Below are 20,420 nucleotides of genomic sequence, written 5' to 3' on the forward strand. Positions count from 1 at the left end.
TAAAGATGGGAAATTCTAACAGTAGGTGGATTTTAACAATTTTTTATTTCAAACACAACATACATGTTTTTTCTACTGTTATGAACCCTTAATGTTGAGAAGTCAACTTGGATTCGATGGCCCAAAGAGAGATGTTCCTTACGAAAGGACCCCCAGATATAAATCAGCATGGGCAAATTGAAGACACAGGCAGCAACCATGCTGATCAAAAAAGGAAGGGGAAAGAACAAAAAAGAAGAAGAAAAGAACCATCATCACAGCCTACAGGGCTGTTTTTTTACCTCTACACATTCATTTCTTTACCATAGGTGATCCTTGATTTGGTATGTACCCCTTGTCACAGATTTAATTTTGAGTCAGTTTGGATCTGTTTCTTGCTTTCCAATATTATTGGCTATGGTAACTTTAGTTTTCATTCTAGAATATCCTTTTCTGCTTGCTCAAGTATAATTTATTGTTTTTTTGGTTTTGTACCTACAGGACTTTACCTGAATCATTCCTTAGGGAAGATGATGTAAGTTTATTCTAGATTATCCTTTTCTGCTTGCTCATGTATAATTTATTGTTTTTGGTTTTGTACCTACATGACTCTATCTGAATCATTCCTTACGCTGTGTTTGGTTGGGGGATTTGAGGAGGGATTTGGAAAGGGAAAGGGAAAGGGAAAAGTTAGGTGAAATGTGAATAAAATATACTTACATTTCACCTAGTTTCACATACCTTTTCCATTTCCCTTTCCAATTGGGGGATTTGGTGATAGCCCCCTCACTATCTAATTTGTCTTTCAAAAGGACAAGAATTATATAAGTACTTTCAAAATCCCCTAATATTTTAAAACTTGTTTCTTTTACCATATTACCCTCATAAAATTTTACTTTGTATGAAAGTAAAATTTTACTCTGTATGAAAGTAAAATTTTACTCTGTATAAAAGTAAAATTTTACACTCTGAAACTAAAAGTTAAATTTTACTCTGTATAAAAGTAAAATTTTACCCTGAAAAATGAGTAAACTGTGAGACTTTGAAGCTAAAAGTAAAATTTTACTCTGTATGAAAATAAAATTTTATTCTGTATGAAAGTAAAATTTTACTCTGTATAAAAGTAAAATTTTACACTCTGAAATTAAGAGTAAAATTTTACTCTGTATAAAAGTAAAATTTTACTCTGAAAAACGAGTAAACTATGAGACTTTGAAGCTAAAAGTAAAATTTTACTTTGTATATAAGTAAAATTTTACTTTGAAAAACTAGTAAAATGTTACTCTACACAAAAGTAAAATTTTATTCTGTATAAAAGTAAAATTTTACTCTGGTTCTGTTAAATGAAAAACAGAACAATAGAACCAGAGTAAAATTTTACTCTGGTTCTATCAAATGAAATTTGATAAAAAAACAACAAAAATAAATCAAAAACAAAACAAACAAAAACAAAACAAATTAATCAACAAATCAACATATCTAATTGAGAAGAAAAACTTCTAAAACTCGATCAACAATCACAAATCTCAATGAAAAGAATACATATGTTCAACAACACTCATACACACAAATATATATATATATACATATATTCTCAAAATCTTGAATGAGGAATGTAACGGCTGCGAGATCTTCAGATTTGGAGATCGTCTTCATCGATTTTGTGAAGTATGATCGATTTGGAGATCGTCTTCATCGTCTTCATCGGCTACGAGCTCAGATTTCAAATTTTTCATACGTATGATACTATATATCTAAGGGCAATATTGTGATAAAAAAAAATAGAAATTATAAAATGTCCTTATTAAGGTAAGCATTTCTTACTCCGGGACTTTTTGAAAGAAAATTAATTGGATTATCCTTTACCCTAATAAAAAGGCCCAAAAGGGGGGTTCCACTAAAAATTCCTTTCCAAATCCCCCAATCAAACACAGCATTAGGGAAGATGATGTAACTGTATTGGTGTAAGAATCTGAATAAACTTGTATATTCAATTGTGTTTGTTTACAAAGAGTTTATAGCCCTAAATCTATGACTAAAAAAGGAAATACAAAGATTCCTATTTACTTACACCACAATCTTGCTTAATTCTTGCCTATTCCTAATATACACAATGCCATATATACACAATATATTCTCACACCCCCGCTCAAACTAAAGGTGTTTTAGCAGAAAACATTGAGAGTTTGCTAAGAAGAAACTAAAACCGAGCGGCAGTGTGAGTCTTGGTGAAGAAGTCCGCAAGTTGCAAAGCCGAGGAGATGAAAGGAAGCGAGATAGAGCCAGACTGCAGATGCTGTCGGACAAAGTGGCAATCAATCTCAATATGTTTCGTCCGTTCATGGAAGACAGTATTGCGGGCAATCTGAATAACACTGCGGTTGTTGCAATAGAGAGGTCGGAGAAGACTGAGGTACATCCAAATCAGAGAGAAGACAACGAAGCCAAACAAGCTTAGCAGTAGCATAAGCCATAGCATGGTATTCAGCTTCGGCAGTAGAGCGAGCAACAACAGTTTGTTTCTTACTTTTCAAAAAATCAAGGAATCGTCAAGAAACATACAAAAATCAGAGGTGGACTGGCGATCATTAACATCACTAGCCCAATCAGAATCAACATAGGCCACCAGGTCTAAAGAGGAAGTAGATGACAACAGTAAGCCCTGAAAGATGGTACCCCGTAGATAGCGAAGAATGCGAACTAAGGCAGCCCAATGGGTAGAGTGAGGAGTAGAAACGAACTGACTAACCACATGAACAACATAAGCAAGATTAGTGCGAGTGACAGTCAAATAAACTAAACAATCCACAAGCTCGCGATAAAAAGTGGGATCATCCAGAGGGACACCATCAGTAGAGTTGAGCTTCACATTAAGCTTAATAAGTGTATTAGAAACCTTAGTATCAGTAAGACCGGCACGGCGAATAACCTCATTAGCATACTTGGCCTGAGATAGAAAATAACCCTTTGGAGAAGAGACAATCTCAATACCAAGAAAAAACTGCAATGGACCCAGATCCTTCATTTCGAAGGTGCGGAAGAGATGTTGCTTAACCTCAGAGATAGCAGAAGAGTCAGAGCCAGTGATGATCATATCATTCACATAGAGTAGGAGAGCAACAAAACCAACCGAGGTATGTCTCAGAAACAAAGCAGAGTCAGAAGCAGAAAGATAAAACCCAAGCTCGGTAACAGCCGTCTGAAAGCGATCATACCAAGCATGAAGAGATTGCTTCAAACCATACAGAGCACGCCGAAGATGACAAACCTGCCCAGAAGAGTAGAGAAGGCCAGGGGGAGGACGCATGTAGATCTCCTCAGTGAGATGACCGTTGAGAAAAGCATTCTTAACGTCCATCTGATAGAGAGGCCAATATCAAACAGCAGTAAGAGAAATCAAGGTACAGACAGTAGTTATCTTGGCAGCAGGGGCAAATGTCTCCTCATAATCAATACCATACTCCTGCGAGAAATCCTTGACAACCAAGTGAGCTTTGTATCGCTCGAGAAAACCATTAGAATGAGTCTTGACTTTATAGACCCATTTGCAATCAACCAGATTCTTGTCAGCAAGCAAAGGAACTAACTCTCAAGTGTTAGTCTTCTGCAAGGCAAACAACTCATCCGCCATAGCTTGAACCCAAGTAAGATCCTGACAGGCCTCTGTGTAAGACTGTGGTTCTGAAAAAGAATGAATAACAGACAAAAAGGCACGATAGAAAGCGGAAAAATATGTATTAGACCAACTAAACCTGTTTGGAGGACGACGCTCACGAGTAGGATATCGGTGTGCAAAAGGATCAGAGTCGTTAGAAGCAAAAGGAGTAGCAATAAGAGTAGAGACAACTGGTGGTGGGCGAGTCTTGCGACGAGAATAGACCAACAACGGAGGGGAAAAAGAAGCCGAAGGGGGAGAATGAGCCATAAGCGACGTAGACGGAGAAGTAGGAATGGTCTCAGGAGGAATAGTGGAGATGTACTCATCAGACGGGACCTCAGAAGGAAATGGGTTAATGTGAACCAAATCCTCTTTGGAAATGAGAGCAGTGAGAGGGGGAAGCTGAAAGTAAGATAAACGTTCGAGAAAGGCAACATGACGGGAGACATAAAGGCGATGAGAGATAGGGTTGTAACAGTGGTAGTCTTTCTGAGTAAGACTGTAATCCAAAAAGACACACAAGACAAACTGGGCATTGAGTGTGGTCTTATCTTTACGGGAAATGAGGTCAAAACAAGTAGACCCAAAGATACGCAGGAGGGAATAATTAGGAGGTTAGGAATACAGAGCCTCAATAGGGGATTGATCGGAGAGTAGGGGAGTCGGCATGCGATTAAGGAGAAAAGCAGCAGTAAGGACTGCTTCATCCCAGAATGGTGTTGGAACAGAGGCAGAGAGAAGGAGAGATCGAGCTGTCTCAAGAAGATGACGGTGTTTACGCTTAGCACGACCATTTTGGGCAGGGGTATCAATATAGGAGGTTTGGTGAATGGTGCCCAATTTAGCCAAAGACTCACAGAACTCAGTTTTAAAGTATTCCCCACCCAAGTCAGATCGAAGTATTTTAATGGTGCCCAATCTATCCTTTTTTATTTTTATGTATTTTCTTGTTTTGTTCCTCTCTTCAAACTCAAGTTGGTTAGTTTCTATCCTCCTTGAGTTTGCGGGGGGCTGTTAGCATTTACCATAAACCTACCACCACTACCACCTCACCTACTCCACTAAACCTAACCCACTACACCACTACCACCTCCACTTCACCTACTCTCCACCTACTCCCAAACACACTCCTATATAATAGGAATCCTTGTAATTGTAATAAATACACATCAATCACACAAATCAATCAATAATACAATTCTCTATTTCTTTTATACATCTATTTTCACACAAAATTTGGATTGAATGTCAATTTATTCATTGAAAGAGGGTCTAGTTCTATGGTTGTTAACATTTGACAGCCCAAATTGAAGTATCTGATGAAAGTCCTTGCGCGAAGTCCAGGTCCATGCACCTTTTTGTAGCAGCCCAGGCTTGAAGAAGACGACATTGGGGTCCCCCAATGTACATAACAAATGTATTATTTTGTTAAAACCTATCACCTACTTTATCCACTAAACCTAACCCACTACACCACTACCACCTCACCTACTCCACTAAACCTAACCCACTACACCACTACCACCTCACCTACTCCACTAAACCTAACCCACTACACCACTACCACCTCCACTTCACCTACTCCACCTACCACCTCCACTTTACCTACTCCATCTACCACCTACTACCACCTACTCTTCTATATATAGGAATCATTGTAACATTCAATATATACATCAATCAATAATACATCAATTTATTTTACATGGTATCAGAGCAAGGTTAAGAAGCTAGTAATTTTGTTTCACCTGCGGGCGGCAGCCTCGCCTTGGCCGCCCGCCGGACCTCTACACATACCTTGACTCCGCTGCCACTAAACCCAATTCAACATTCACCTTCAAGATCAGAGCATCATCACCATCATCCATCTTGGTCACCTCCACCAACACACATGAGCTAAGACCAAGGCCTCTCTCTCTGTCTTTTCTGCAAAAAGGGCCGACCCGTCGGAATCTCGCATTTTCGAAGCCGTGCAAGTCGTTCACTCTATTCAATGGCTGATGAAGCCACTTCCTCCTTCTGGTTTGCCACCCATTGCTTAGCAACCAAACCAGCCTTCAATATCTCTGTTACCAAAAATGCATTCTTGGGTTGTTCCGAGGCAATTAGTTATAAAAAAAAAAGACCCATCATCTATCCCCGATGCAGTTAACAGAGCTGGATTGATGCTACCTCTTGTTGCAAAGCCTTTGGTTGTCGATGGAAGTGCAAAGTCACATGAATTGTCACTAGCATATGATCAATACTCCCTCCAGATACTTGAACCTCCACTTGTTCTACAGGAGTTTGTTAACCATGGAGGTGTTCTCTTCAAGGTTTACATCGTTGGGGAAGCTATTAAGGTTGTCAGGCGCTTCTCTTTACCTGATGTTAGTAAATGTGAGCTATCAACAAATACTGGGGTATTCCGCTTTCCAAGGGTTTCTTGTGCTGCAGCATCTGCTGATGATGCAGATCTGGACCCCATGGTTGCTGAGCTTCCTCCACGACCTTTGCTTGAGAGACTTGCCAGGGAACTTCGTCGGCGACTGGGCCTTCGGCTATTCAACTTGGATATTATTAGAGAGCATGAGAGCCTCACCATATCTCTAGCAACTTTTTACTTATTTTATAATAATAATAATTATTATTATTATTCTCTCCTCTTTTTTGGCAGTTTGAAAACATACTTTTCACACTCTCTCTCTCTCCACACAAGGACACCCACCATTTTGTCAACTTTCTAACCTATCTTCTTTCACCTTTTGCACCCCACTCACCGACTCCCTCACCACCAAAAGGAATACCTTTATTTATTTATCTTATCTTTCTTGTGATCCATTTTTCACAAAAAAAAAAAAAAAAAAAAAAACAAATCTTACTGATTCACATTACCCCCACTTTCCTTTTATTTATTTTATTTTATCTTCCTTTTTTTTTTTCGTAATAAAAAAAAAAAAAAAAAAAAATCCATTCCCAACCAACTCGGTTTTCATTCCACAAACTTGTCATTTTTTCATATCGGGATCAAGCCCGATCACCATTTTACACCACAACAAAAAAAAAAAAAAAAAAAAACACAAAACACAAAACACAAAACAAAACAAAACCAACACAAATCGGAACAGTGGCATTTTTCTTCTCTACTCTGCCGCCGGCCTCTTCTTCTTGCCTCCGTCCTGAGCGGCCCTTGACGGTGCTGCCTCCGTGTTTTCCACGCCGCCGAGCACATTCACTCCCCCATACTCCTCCACTGCAGCATATGGCGGACCTCCAAATCGGAACATCACGGTGGCCTTCCGCTTCAGCTCCTTGTTTTCCGCCTTTAGCACACTTATCTCTGCTCGCGCATCCTTATACATGCGCTGGAGCAGAGCCAGTTGGGCGTTTAACTGCTGCACCTCATTTGTCCTACTCTGCAGCCGGTGCGACAAGTTTGTGACCGCAGTCATGGTTTCCACACATGACTTCAATGTATACTGATTGGCTTCAATATCCGTTTGCACTGCCATTTTTTGCTCCACCGACCGCATCGGAAAGTTCAACGGAGCAAAACTAGGGGCGCTTGGTTGAGGTTCCAGTGCCACCACACCAGTTGTCTTTCTTGTTGACTCGTTGAGGTCTGGAAAGAGAGTGAGCAGCCCACGGGAAGAAGAGGCCATGTTTTTGGGTTGCTAAGTGTTTCAGAGAAGCAGCGATTACCGATTGGTACTGTCAGACAGGGTTGGTTACAGAGTGTTTCAAGATTTGCAGCTCTTCGAGACAAGCTCTCCGAGAATGCAGAGGTTTCAACTGGTTTGTTATGCTTCCAAGCCTCAGCCTCCGCTTCGGTTTATAAAGACCCTGACGAAGAGGCCGACACGCGTTCTGTCGGTCACGTGCATCGCCGCGTGTCTGGCGCGCCTTTTGATGGCTCGCCGTTCGATGATTTCTGTCGGGCACATCTTTTGATAAAGTGGGCGCGCCTTTTGAGGGCGCGACTTTTGAGGGCTCAATCTATATATCCATGTATATATATTTGGGCAGCCTTTATACACCTTCATACAGTGTATTCTACAACGGTCCGGCATGACCACATACAACAGTCCCGACATTGATTCCGGTTAGCTTTTACAACGGTCTGACATGACCCTGTAAACTGTCTTCTACACCGGTCCGACATGTCCCCATAAACTGTCTTCTACATCGGTCCGACATGATCCCATAAACTGTCTTCTACATCGGTCCGACATGACCCCGTAAACTGTCTTCTATAGGGGTCCGACAAGACTCTGTAAACTGTCCCTACATTGATTCCGGTTAGCTCCTTCATGGGTCCGACAAGACTCTGTAAACTGTCTCGACATTGATTCCGATTAGCTTCTACATCGGTCCGGTGTGACCTCGTCACCTGTCCAGACTTTATCTGCTACAACGGTCTGCCCCAACCATACAGTGTCTTCACCAACGGTCTGACACGACCATACAGTGTCTCCTATCCTCTTTTATTTTTATGTATTTTCTTGTTTTGTTACTCTCTCCAAACTCAAGTTGGTTAGTTCCTATCCCCCTTGAGTTTGCGGGGGGCTGTTAAAACCTATCACCTACTTTATCCACTAAACCTAACCCACTACATCATTACCACCTCACCTACTCCACTAAACCTAACCCACTACACCACTACCACCTCACCTACTCCACTAAACCTAACCCACTACACCACTACCACCTCCACTTCACCTACCACCTCCACTTTACCTACTCCATCTACCACCTACTACCACCTACTCTTCTATATATAGGAATCATTGTAACATTCAATATATACATCAATCAATAATACATCAATTTATTTTACATATTTGTTATTTTGAAGAGAATTCACATGTTCCTTTGTTCATTTTGAAGAAATAAAGAACCAATGCAGAACTATCCTATTGTTTCCATTGATACATCTTGTTTGATTTTTCCCCTTTCTAAACATTAACTTCCAGTTTGATTAATTTCCATATAGTTTTACATTCTTTTAAAGTCATTTGACTTCAGATGTTTTATTGTATTTTAGATAGTTGTACGCAGAACTGCTCTACAGTGTACTTCAATTGTTGTTTGGTTTGGGAGTACTTCAGAAATTTGAACCTTTCTTGAGATGGTATTTGAAGATTAATTGCAAGTAGTTTTAATTTTAGTTTTTGGTTCTATTTTTAAATGGGAAAAATCAGATAAATGAGAAATTAGAAAATTAATTGTGAACTGTAGAAAAGTTTTCATTGATTTGAAATTAATTTTCCCATCTGTTATATATTTGATGTTTTTTCTTTTCAATGTCGTAAATTTTCAACTTTCTATTTATGATTGTTATTTGATTTTTTGTCCCCCCACCCAAAAAAAAATTATTGACTTTCTAGAAACTATTTTGAAAAATACTTTTCAAAACTAACTAGGACATATGGGTTTCTTATTTTATTTTAATCTTTTTGGTTTGTTTTGTTTTTTTATTACAATTATATAAAGATCCTACTTTTTATGGTTTTCCGTCAATAACACATTTTTCTAATTTCTCAACCTATGAAGAGTTTTTACAAATATTTTGAAATTCGGACAGTAAGCCAAATTGAAAAAGGGATTGGGCCAATGGTTAATTGGAATGGGTTAGACTTTTCTCAAGTTGTCATTTTAATTTGAGAGTGTTTGGACTTGATAAGTTCATTTTGAGACATTTGTAATTATATGTTCGAATCATAAATATAATTTTAAAAATGGTTCTTTATTTTTTGTAATACAAACGTGATTCAATAGTTATTGATGTGTTGATGTCTGATGATTTTGATATTTTGTATAAACATTTTACTTTAATGAGTCTATGAAGTGAATGATTCGAATCACCGAAATCAATCCTAAAATAGATCTATTAAATCTAAATATTTTTTCAATTTAAGATTGTCAACATAAGAGAAGTCCAACTCAATTATAACAACGTCATAATCATTGAAAAAACAGTAACATAAGTTATATGAAACAGGAAAAAACATGAATTGTTTTGGAAAAACAAAAAATGTTTTTAGATTATGTGCGTGGATAGGTCTTAATAAGTGGACTTATTGTCTAATAGGTCTTATGGAAAAAATTTGTCATAAAAAAAGTCATTAATTATAAGTTTTAGCGACAATTTATAAAAATCATGACAAAAAAGAGTCACTTATTGTTAATTTTTAGCGACATATAAAAAATTGTCAAGGCAAATTATTTTTAGCAATAATTTTATCAAGACATATTTTCAATAGGACTTGATAGGAATTAAGTCAAACTATTCGGACTTATTGATAGTTTACCCTAGTTTTTTTTTAGTTCCTAATGGTTCATTTGTTTAGCAGAGTAGGGATAGAAAGTAAAGATTAGCTAACGACTTACATATGTATGTAAAACTTAGAAAATATGAGGAAGAAGAACTCCGAAAAATATGAGGAAGAAGGAATATATTTCTGTTATATTCAAAACTTCTTATCTTACAAGACCAAATGACACTCCTTATATAGGAGATATTACAAACATCATTATAACCCATTATATGCCACTTACATATTATATATTACCACTATCTACCACTAACATATTCTATACATGCCACTATCTACCACCAACACCACTATCACATATTCTATACATGCCACTATCTACCACCAACACCACTATCACATATTCTATACATGCCACTATCTACCACCAACACCACTATCATATTATATACATGCCACTATCTTATTATTAACACAAATTTCCAGCACTCCCCCTCAAGCTGGTTTGAAGATATCTTCCATAGCCAGCTTGCTAGTCAGCTTATCAAATTGCTTCTTGTGTAGTCCCTTCGTTAGCACATTAGCTAATTGTTCACCTGTTGGAAGGTAGGTCATACAGATTATGCCAGCATTGATTTTCTCCTTGATGAAATGTTTATCCACTTCTATATGTTTTGTGGGATCATGTAGAACTGGATTATGAGCTATAGATATAGCTGCTTTGTTGTCACAATAGACCTTCATAGGTGTCGGGTGAGAAAGCTTTAATTCTTCAAGAATTCTTTTAATCCACATTACTTCACAGATTCCATGGGCAACAGCTCTGAACTCTGCTTCTGCACTACTTCTAGCTACCACATTCTGTTTTTTACTCCGCCATGTAACTAGGTTCCCACCTACAAAGGAGCAGTATCCGGATGTTGATCTCCTGTCTGTAACACTTCCTGCCCAGTCTGCATCTGTGTATACTTCAACTTGAAGATGTCCATGTTTCTTGAACAGTAAGCCTCTCCCTGGAGTTCCTTTCAAATATCTTAAGATCTTATAAACGGCCTCAAAGTGCTCTACCCCTGGTGAGTGCATGAACTGACTTACCATGCTGACTGCAAAGGCAATATCAGGCCGCGTATGAGACAAGTAAATCAATTTCCCTAAAAGTCGTTGATATTGTTCCCTCTCTTTGACTTGTTCAGCCTTAGCAGCTTGTAACTTCAAGTTAGGCTCGATCGGAGTCTCCACCATCTTACAACCAAGCATACCTGTTTCTCCAAGGAGATCAAGAACATATTTTCTCTGATTAACGAATATACCTTCCTTGGATCTTGCAAATTCCATTCCGAGGAAATACTTGAGGGCTCCCAGATCCTTAATGTGAAATTCTTTTGCGAGTTTCTCTTTGAGGGCTGCTAACTCTGCTTCATCATTACCAGTTAAAATGATGTCATCAACATAAACAATCAAAATTGCAATTTTACTGTCTTTTGAATGTTTATAAAATATTGTGTGATCTGCTTGACTCTGCGAGAAGCCACAACTGATAACTGCCTTCCTAAAGCGTTCAAACCATGCTCTTGGTGATTGTTTGAGTTCGTATAATGACTTGTTCAATCTGCATACTCTGTCGCTTCCAAGTCTCTGCTCAAATCCCGGCGGTAGGCTCATGAACACCTCCTCTTCAAGATCACCATTGAGAAATGCATTTTTAATGTCAAGTTGATGTAGAGGCCAATCTGAATTTACTGCAAGAGATAACAGTACTCTGATGGAATTTATTTTAGCAACAGGAGCAAACGTCTCCTGATAGTCGATCCCATAAGTTTGAGTGAAGCCTTTAGCCACCAGTCTCGCCTTGTATCTCTCAACGCTTCCATCTGCGTTACATTTTATCGTAAACACCCATTTACACCCAACTGTTTTCTTGTCTTTGGGTAGATCAACTATCTCCCAAGTACCACTTCTCCTTAAAGCATTCATCTCCTCCATGACTGCTAATTTTCAATTCGGATCATCCAATGCTTCCTGTATATTCCTTGGAACAAACAAGTGTGAAATCCTAGATGTGAAAGCTCTATGGTTTTTAGACAGTCTTTGATAGGAGAGGTAATTTGCAATAGGATGTTTAATGCAATTTCGGACACCTTTCCTAATTGCTATAGGAACATCAAGGTCGGAAATAGAAGGAATAGGATTACCTAAAATTTCGATGCCAGAACTCGGGTGGACATTCGGGTCATTAGGATGGACATTCGGGTCATTATTCCTCAGATGAAATCGCTTTCTAGTATAAACCTGAAGCTCAGGATTTAGATCATTTTGTAGTACTTCTCCCCCTAAACAAGAATCTTTTTGACTAGGCACCATAGAACTTGGTTCTCCTAAGTGATCATTATCAGACAGATGTGGTTTTTGTGTAGGATAAATGACATTAGGGAGCGGGATAGAAATATCCCAAAAACGGTCTTCTACTCCACTTGTCTCCCCCTGAAGAGAAGTGTTGGGGAAATAGGATTTTGTTTCCACAAATGACACATCCATACTCACATGAAATTTCTTGGTTTGAGGATCGAAACACTTATACCCCTTTTTGTTTGAGGAATAACCCCAAAAAACACATTTTATAGCACGGGGGTCAAGTTTTGAACGAAATTGACTGGGAACATGAACATAGGCAGTACATCCAAAAACTTTGGCGGGTAAATCAGAAAACAACCTCGTGTCAGGAAAAAAAGTTTTGAGACAATCGAAAGGTGTTTTGTATGTTAACACCTTTGTAGGCATCTTGTTTATCAAATAAGAGGCTGTTAAAATTGCTTCACCCCATAAATATTTAGGAACATGCATGTAAAACATTATAGCACGTGCTACTTCAAGCAGATGTTTATTTTTTCGTTCTGCAATGCCATTTTGTTGAGGGGTATCCCGACATGTAGATTGATGAAAAATCCCATTTTTTTCCAAAAACTCACCCAACTGCTCATTGAAATATTCTGTTCCATTATCAGAATGTAAAATACCAATTTTGGTTTGAAATTGGTTTTCAATCATATTGTAAAAATTTGTGAATAAATTTTTCACGTCAGATTTTTTATTCATCAAATAAATCCAACATAAGCGGGTATGGTCATCAATAAATGTAACAAACCATCTTTTACCAGAAAGAGTAGTGATTTTAGAAGGGCCCCAAACATCACTATGAATCAAATAAAAAGGTTTGGAAGCCTGGTAAGGTTTTGGCAAATAAGTAGAGCGATGAAATTTTGCAAAAATGCAACTTTCACAATAAAAAGAAGAACAATCAATCCCTTTAAATAATTCTGGAAATAAATGTTTCAGATAAAGAAAACTAGGATGTCCTAGCCTATAGTGCCATAGCATTATTTTTTCTCGAACAGAGATTGAACTAGTACTATTAAAGCTCTGAGCTTTTTTATTACTAACAGGTACTTCATCAAAGTAGTAAAGACCTTCAAGCATCCTAGCACGCCCAATCATCATCCCCGAGTTCTGGTCCTGAAATTCACAATGGGATTCAAAAAATGTAACACGACAATTAGAATCCTTAGATAGTTTACTGACAGACAAAAGGTTACAGGCTAAGTTGGGGACGTGAAGAACAGCATTGAGATTAATTTTCTCAGTTAGTTTAATAAATCCTTTTCCTACAATAGGTGAAAAACTACCATCGGCTATTCTGATTTTGTCATGACCAGAACAAGGGAAATAGGTACTAAATAAATGGGAAAAACTAGTCATGTGATCGGAGGCACCGGAATCTATGATCCACGGAGAGAAGTTTAGGCAAGAGAAGGCTTTAGGATTTCTACCTGTTTGTGCCAACAAAACACTAGGAGTACCGGATGAGTAGTTGGATTTTATCAGCTTTAAGAGTTGATCAATCTGCTCTTTGTTGAAGGGACCTGAATCGGCTTCATTAGCGGTAGGAAAGCCACGATTCTTCTCTCCTTGTTTGCTGCTTTTCCAGTTGACAGGTTTGCCATGGATCTTCCAACACGTTTCGCGTGTATGGTGAGGCTTGTTGCAAAAATCACACCAGACCCGTGGCTTATCATCAAACCTGCGCTGGTAATTTGCAGCCTTGTTGGCCGCAGCATCGCTAATTAAAGCAGAAATTTCAATTGATTCACCAGTACCTTTTTTCTTAAGCATGACGCTCCTTCGGCTCTCTTCCCTTCTGATTTCGGCAAATACTTCGCCAATGGATGGGAGAGGAGGTCTGCCAATAATTCTTCCTCGCACTTCATCGAACTCAATGTTGAGGCCGGCAAGAAACTTGTAAATACGGCTGTCTTCCACAGTTTTCTTGTGGTGGTTGCAGTCGTCAACCGATTTCCATTCGTATGTGTTGAAGATGTCAAGATCCTGCCACAACCTTTTCAACGAATTGAAATATTTGGTGACGGAATCATCTCCTTGACGAATCTCTCCCAACTTCAAAGTTAATTCGAAAACTTGAGATTGATTTCCTAGGTCAGAATACATCTGACTAACATTATCCCACAACTCTTGTGCAGTAGAATAGCACATGTAATTAGAGCTTATATCCTCCTCCATGGAATTGACCAACCATGTCATAACCATGGAGTTTTCAGCGTCCCAACTGTCGAATAGCGGATCATTAATAGCAGGAGCCTTCTTGTCACCAGTGATGTAACCGATCTTTCCTTGCCCACGGATATACATCCGGACAGATTGTGACCAGCGGAGAAAATTATCACCATTTAGGCGGATGGTGGTGATTTGGACAGAGTGAGAGTTGGACGTTTTCACCGGAATGGCAGCGGCAGGGGTTGAAGTGGTTTCGGACGTGACTTCCGACATGGCTATGACGGTTTTAGGGCTGCTGTGTTTTTTGTTGCTCTGATACCAACTTAGAAAATATGAGGAAGAAGAACTCCGAAAAATATGAGGAAGAAGGAATATATTTCTGTTATATTCAAAACTTCTTATCTTACAAGACCAAATGACACTCCTTGTATAGGAGATATTACAAACATTATTATAACCCATTATATGCCACTTACATATTATATATTACCACTATCTACCACTAACATATTCTATACATGCCACTATCTACCACCAACACCACTATCACATATTCTATACATGCCACTATCTACCACCAACACCACTATCACATATTCTATACATGCCACTATCTACCACCAACACCACTATCATATTATATACATGCCACTATCTTATTATTAACACAAATTTCCAGCACTCCCCCTCAAGCTGGTTTGAAGATATCTTCCATAGCCAGCTTGCTAGTCAGCTTATCAAATTGCTTCTTGTGTAGTCCCTTCGTTAGCACATCAGCTAATTGTTCACCTGTTGGAAGGTAGGTTATACAGATTATGCCAGCATTGATTTTCTCCTTGATGAAATGTTTATCCACTTCTATATGTTTTGTGCGATCATGTAGAACTAGATTATGAGCTATAGATATAGCTGCTTTGTTGTCACAATAGACCTTCATAGGTGTCGGGTGAGAAAGCTTTAATTCTTCAAGAATTCTTTTAATCCACATTACTTCACAGAGTAAACTTATCTGCTATCTGCAAAGAAAAAAAGAGGAAAATTCAAACTTCTATATATTGTATCTATTCTAGGCCCGTTAAATTTTTCCAAACTCTTCTTTTTCCCTAGAAACAAGTATAGTTTGTATGTTTTATAATGATCTAAATTTATGTGAAACTCAAACTAGTTAAGCAAGTTATTTTTGTTTATAAATGGGTACGGTTAATTTAGGAAAGTACAAAAAATTTATCGTGATTTTTAGAGTATCCAAACTATAGAATGATTATACGTGTTTGGTTCCGGTTTTCCAAACTTGTTTTTTTAGAAAATTTTGGAGTTTCTGTTTGGTTAAGTCCAAAAATCAAAAAAAGTTTACCAAACCAAATTTTCCAGATGCATACTTGGGAAAGAGATGTGATTTGATGTGACTTTTTTGTTTTTGTTTTGTTTTGTTTTGTTTTTTTTTTTACTTTTTGATGTGATTTGTACTCTTTTGTTTTGGTTTTTTGTTTTTGGTATTGTCCAATGGTTCTAGTAAGTTGACCGAAAGCTCAATGTCGCAAGATTTTGAATTTGACGCTGACCCAATATTCAATGTGGAGGGATTTTGAATTTAGTTTACAAAATTCAAAAAGTGAAATCAAACAATGGTCATGTTTTCAAAAACACTTTTCAAAACAAAATTCAAAAATATTTTTGTATTTGATGCTGCAAAAGTTTGTAAGTTAGTTACTTAATTTGTTTATGCCAATTTGTGATTAAATTACGTATCTTGTGGTTATGTCACAAAATTTTATGATAAAGTCACAAATTTAACGATAAGGTATGCATCCATAAAGGGGTACATCCTAAACTATTTTTGATACATATACAGTATGTACATATGTATACATAAAACAAACATAGTAGTACATTTGATGTGACAATAATTTTTTTTTTAATTTATTATCTAATACATCATTTAGGCTGCCCTCTCTCTCTATGTGTGGAGGAAAATTTAAATTTCTTTGCAAAAGTCAAAATTTTGGAAACCGAACACATCTATTTTCAAAACATAGTTTTCAAATCACTTTTTTGAAAAATAACTCAAAACGAAAACCAAACATAGTCTCCAAATTGTTTTTGCAATTTTTTTATCCTAATCAAAGCATGCAAGAAAATATATTTTATTTTCCTTTTCCTTTCACTTTCTAACATATTTTGGTGTTTCTAATCAATTGGACCAAAGATCTATCATTGACCCCCCATATCTCCACTGCCTCCAACCTTACTCTCGACCCTAGACTCCTTGAAACCAGTTGAAAGAATCCTAACCTGAAATAAGTGAAAAAAAATGGAACCAAGTACAAAATGAGAGGGAGAAATTGGCTGTTTGGAGGCAATCAGAATTGCTGATCCACCATTATGGAGAAGCTGGATTAATCCTTTGTGTTTATCTGTAGTTTTGATTTGTACTTATTTACTGAGTGCATTAATTAAAGGTGTGCACTGCTATTGCATTAGTTGTTTTAATGGGCACTGTTTACAACATGTATCTTAGTTCCTAGAACGTGGGACATCTTGAGTCCATAAGAGTCTTGAAGCCTAGCATCCATTTAACATTTTTTAAAAAATGTTGTAGTAACCACTTTTACTTTTTTTTTTTGTTTAATGTAAATGCAGGATGTTTGCTTCGCAGCTTACCTACAGCTCTGGTGTTTGACAATCCAGCAGGTGTCAGTTTCACATGCGACTTGAGTGACGATATTCAAGCTCCATGACCTTTGTCATCGTCTGTTACATCCTTCTCTTTTTGTGCTCCTGGTAAACTGCTTGGGAAGAATCATACTTGTCTATTTGTTGCATGTGTAGGTTTAATGGATACAAAAATAGAAGAGAGTAAAACATAAAGTACTGAGGGGGTGTTTGGGATAATTTACATAAGTATATACTTTTTGACTTTTTATGAAAAAACGTAAAATATGGATTGGGTTTGAAGTGATGTGGTAAAGAGGTGTTGAGACCCAAATAATATGATTATGACTCAAATAGGATAATGTGTTAAAATAGCATGCCAAACACCCTTGAATCTCTAAATGGTATGTTTTTGGTGTGTTAACATCTGTGTTCTTATGGGTACACTACTAATTTTGCAGAGATGTTGTTGCCTGCACTACCGACATCGGAGACTTTGGGAAGTTTTGGTATGTGACCATTGCTTTCTGTAATTGCCATTTTCTTTTTGCCTCTAAATTTACATTCAATGATGTGGAGTGTTGCATGTGAGTTATTGATTCGTTTAGGAATTAACCAACCAATTCCTGACCCATTCCTCATTTTCAGGGGTCTTTGTCGTTAATCTCTTTCTCTCTCTCTTTTTGGTATACTGTAGTTTGTTTAGTTAAGTTGGAACATTAAGCTTAGACTAATATGAAAGGCATCAAATGAAAGAATCGAGGTTCTATCAAATTGAATGCAACGGAATGCAATTTAACGCCTGCTAAATTACTGTTATGATTTTGGAACATCCCATGCAAATGAAATCAGTTGTTTCACATGGCAATTTGGATTGCTACTTTGTTTCTTGATTTCAATTCTCTTTTGCACAGTATTAGGTCTCCAGAAAAGATATTCTATACGTTCTGCATTTGGTTATCTCTGTGTGTACGTGTGTGTAGTGATTCCATTTTAAATAATAGACTTCCTCCTTCAAATGCCATGTGAGAAATGGAATATTTCCTATTCCCTGGAATGTTTTTCATACAGTCTGTTCAGAAATTAGAGAGGGGTACTTATAATAATGGCAAACATACTTCCTGGACAACTAGCACATGGTCATATACAGTTCTTATGACTGGTAAAAACAAATATGAGAGATTTCTTGAGCAATGTATTGTTGGTGCAGTAGATTTCTTTTATGATGCTCCTAGTGTGTGTTTGCTGCAATTTATGAAGTTTTTGTTGTCTAAGATATAAATGGGCTAATGATTTCACCTTTTACTATGATGCAGGCTATCGAAGTGGTGGATTTGAATTCCTTGTACCCATCTTTTCTTTTTTTGTTCAGTACATTGTTGTGCTGATTAAATTTAACTGAGGGCCAATCCAGTTTGAATTGTCTTTTTGAAATGCACTTTTGGGTGGTTCTGATTCCATGTATATTTTTAGTTTCCTGTCATGTATAGCTGTTGTCCTTTTGGTTATTAGCTCTCAAGTTATGTAGTTCTGGGACCTGATATGGAGGATTGACGTGATGTTTCTAACTAGAGGGGTCTGGTATGGATTCCCGGACCCCAGCTTTTTAAATTTGCAGAAACTTATACATGGTGGTGGTGCATTATTTTTCTCTAATTTGTTTTAAAAACATGTTAAAAAAATTCTCAAGTTTAACTAAACTCATATTTTTAAGGAAACCCGGGTCATAAATTTAAGTTAAATTTTTGTGGCAATATATTAGTGGACAACACTCAAAGGCCACACTACCCTTCTATTTCAATGAATGGGAATCTCAAATGTTCCAGGCTTCCCCAGCCACCTAATAATCCTCTGCAATAATTCCTCCATCACAGTACACAGCCGTGAGTTTTGTATTGACTATCAAAATCAGCAAACACCCTGGGTTATGGATTGTCAAGGCATTTGAAGATTTTAATACTTGATCTGTCAATGGTTTGTTTGATCTTTTTGCTTCGATTGTTTTGAAAACTATACGCTACAAAGGAAAACTGACCCACAGCTGTGGTGTTGCTGCAAATGGTAGTGGTGTTCTATGTGATAATGATGGCAGAGGCGGACTAAGAATTTTAGGAGCTTTAGGAGCCTTAAGTGAATTGTCAAAATGATATTAAAACTGATATTCGATTAAAACTGATATTCAATAACAATTAAGAGGGTGTTTGCATCATTAAACTTATATATATATATATATATATGTTGGTGATAATTACAAGTAAAATGCCAGAAAATATAAAAAATAAAAATTACAATAACTATTGTAAGGGTTGAGGCGCGGGAAATTTGCTCTCTTTAAGGAGATTCAAGCCCTTTGCGGTTAGGTAAAGCCTCACACTAGTGTAGCTACAGCCTGACTAAGTTGTATGATTCACCAATACTGCACAATTAGTTGAACCCAAAGCTTCATCATGTACGCCCTTTTTTATTTGCTTGATAATCTCACAAATAAGAAACTTGAGCTACCAATAAGAGAGGTGAAATGCTCAATTTATAGGAGAGGAAAGCTTGGTGGGCAAGTGTCTTGGAGAAGAGGAAACTTAGTAGACAAGATTCTTGGAGGAGAAGAAGACTTGACTAAGACTTGGAAGACTTGGAGAAGAAGACTTGACTTGGAGGATTCTTGGAGGAAAAGTATAGGAAGTTGATTGGAGGATTCTTGGTCACCAACAAAAGGATTAACTTGAAGAAAAAAAAAAACAAATCAAACCAATAACACATTATAATATTAAAATATCTGTTAACATTCTCCCACCTATTTTAATATTATAGGTAACAAAAAGATTATTAGGCAAATAAGGATATTATGCATCATGGTAGGTGTGCTCTGTATTGAACCTCCATTAGTGAGACGATAATATCTACTCCAAAGCCAATAGTATGCTCTGCATTGAACTATGATTGCTTAAGGAAAATAAATAATTATTGCACACATAATATTCCAAGTGTTCACATAAGTTTTAAGAGCCAGCACATTACGGCCTTGTGTGATCCCAGAATTCATGAGTGTGTTTGAGAATTAGCCCAAATCTCATAGGTAGCGGCCTCATTACCACACTTACATAGGTGAATTCTGTCAAGGGTGCTCCTGTAACTATGACACCTCACTCAATAAGAGATATAGAAATTCATTAAGAGTTTTTTAATAACTCAATCTCTACAACATTACAGGATAAATGCACTTATATCATAGGATGGGTAAAAAGTAATTTAGTGCATACTCACGGCCATCATATGATCATTTTTCTCATTGAACCTAGTTACAGGATCTCTGG

General features: G+C 37.3%; 2 protein-coding genes, 1 long non-coding RNA gene and 1 pseudogene across 4 annotated transcripts in view; all 4 read left to right on the plus strand.

Annotated features, from left to right (window-relative positions):
• Positions 1 to 5,035, plus strand: part of LOC114292646 (uncharacterized) — a 146,958-nt gene extending 141,923 nt beyond the window's left edge. Inside the window, exon 7 of the transcript XR_014333208.1 lies at positions 4,982 to 5,035. The gene's annotated coding sequence lies outside the window, so the exon portion shown is untranslated. The remainder of the gene's footprint in view (positions 1 to 4,981) is intronic.
• The window catches only part of LOC114286072 (uncharacterized), a 161,985-nt gene that overhangs the window by 72,689 nt on the left and 68,876 nt on the right, over positions 1 to 20,420 (plus strand). The gene's annotated exons all lie outside the window — the stretch shown is intronic.
• On the plus strand, positions 5,701 to 6,680 carry LOC145792936 (inositol-tetrakisphosphate 1-kinase 3 pseudogene; annotated as a pseudogene). The gene has a single exon (XR_014333222.1). The product of XR_014333222.1 is annotated as an inositol-tetrakisphosphate 1-kinase 3 pseudogene (transcript).
• Positions 17,100 to 18,738, plus strand: LOC145792937 (uncharacterized). The gene is made up of 3 exons (XR_014333223.1): positions 17,100 to 17,238; positions 17,571 to 17,618; positions 18,426 to 18,738. It is a non-coding gene; the product is annotated as an uncharacterized LOC145792937 (long non-coding RNA).

This window comes from Camellia sinensis, chromosome 6 (assembly GCF_055761805.1).
Source record: "Camellia sinensis isolate YWXY chromosome 6, ASM5576180v1, whole genome shotgun sequence".
Classification (NCBI taxonomy): Eukaryota; Viridiplantae; Streptophyta; class Magnoliopsida; order Ericales; family Theaceae; genus Camellia; species Camellia sinensis.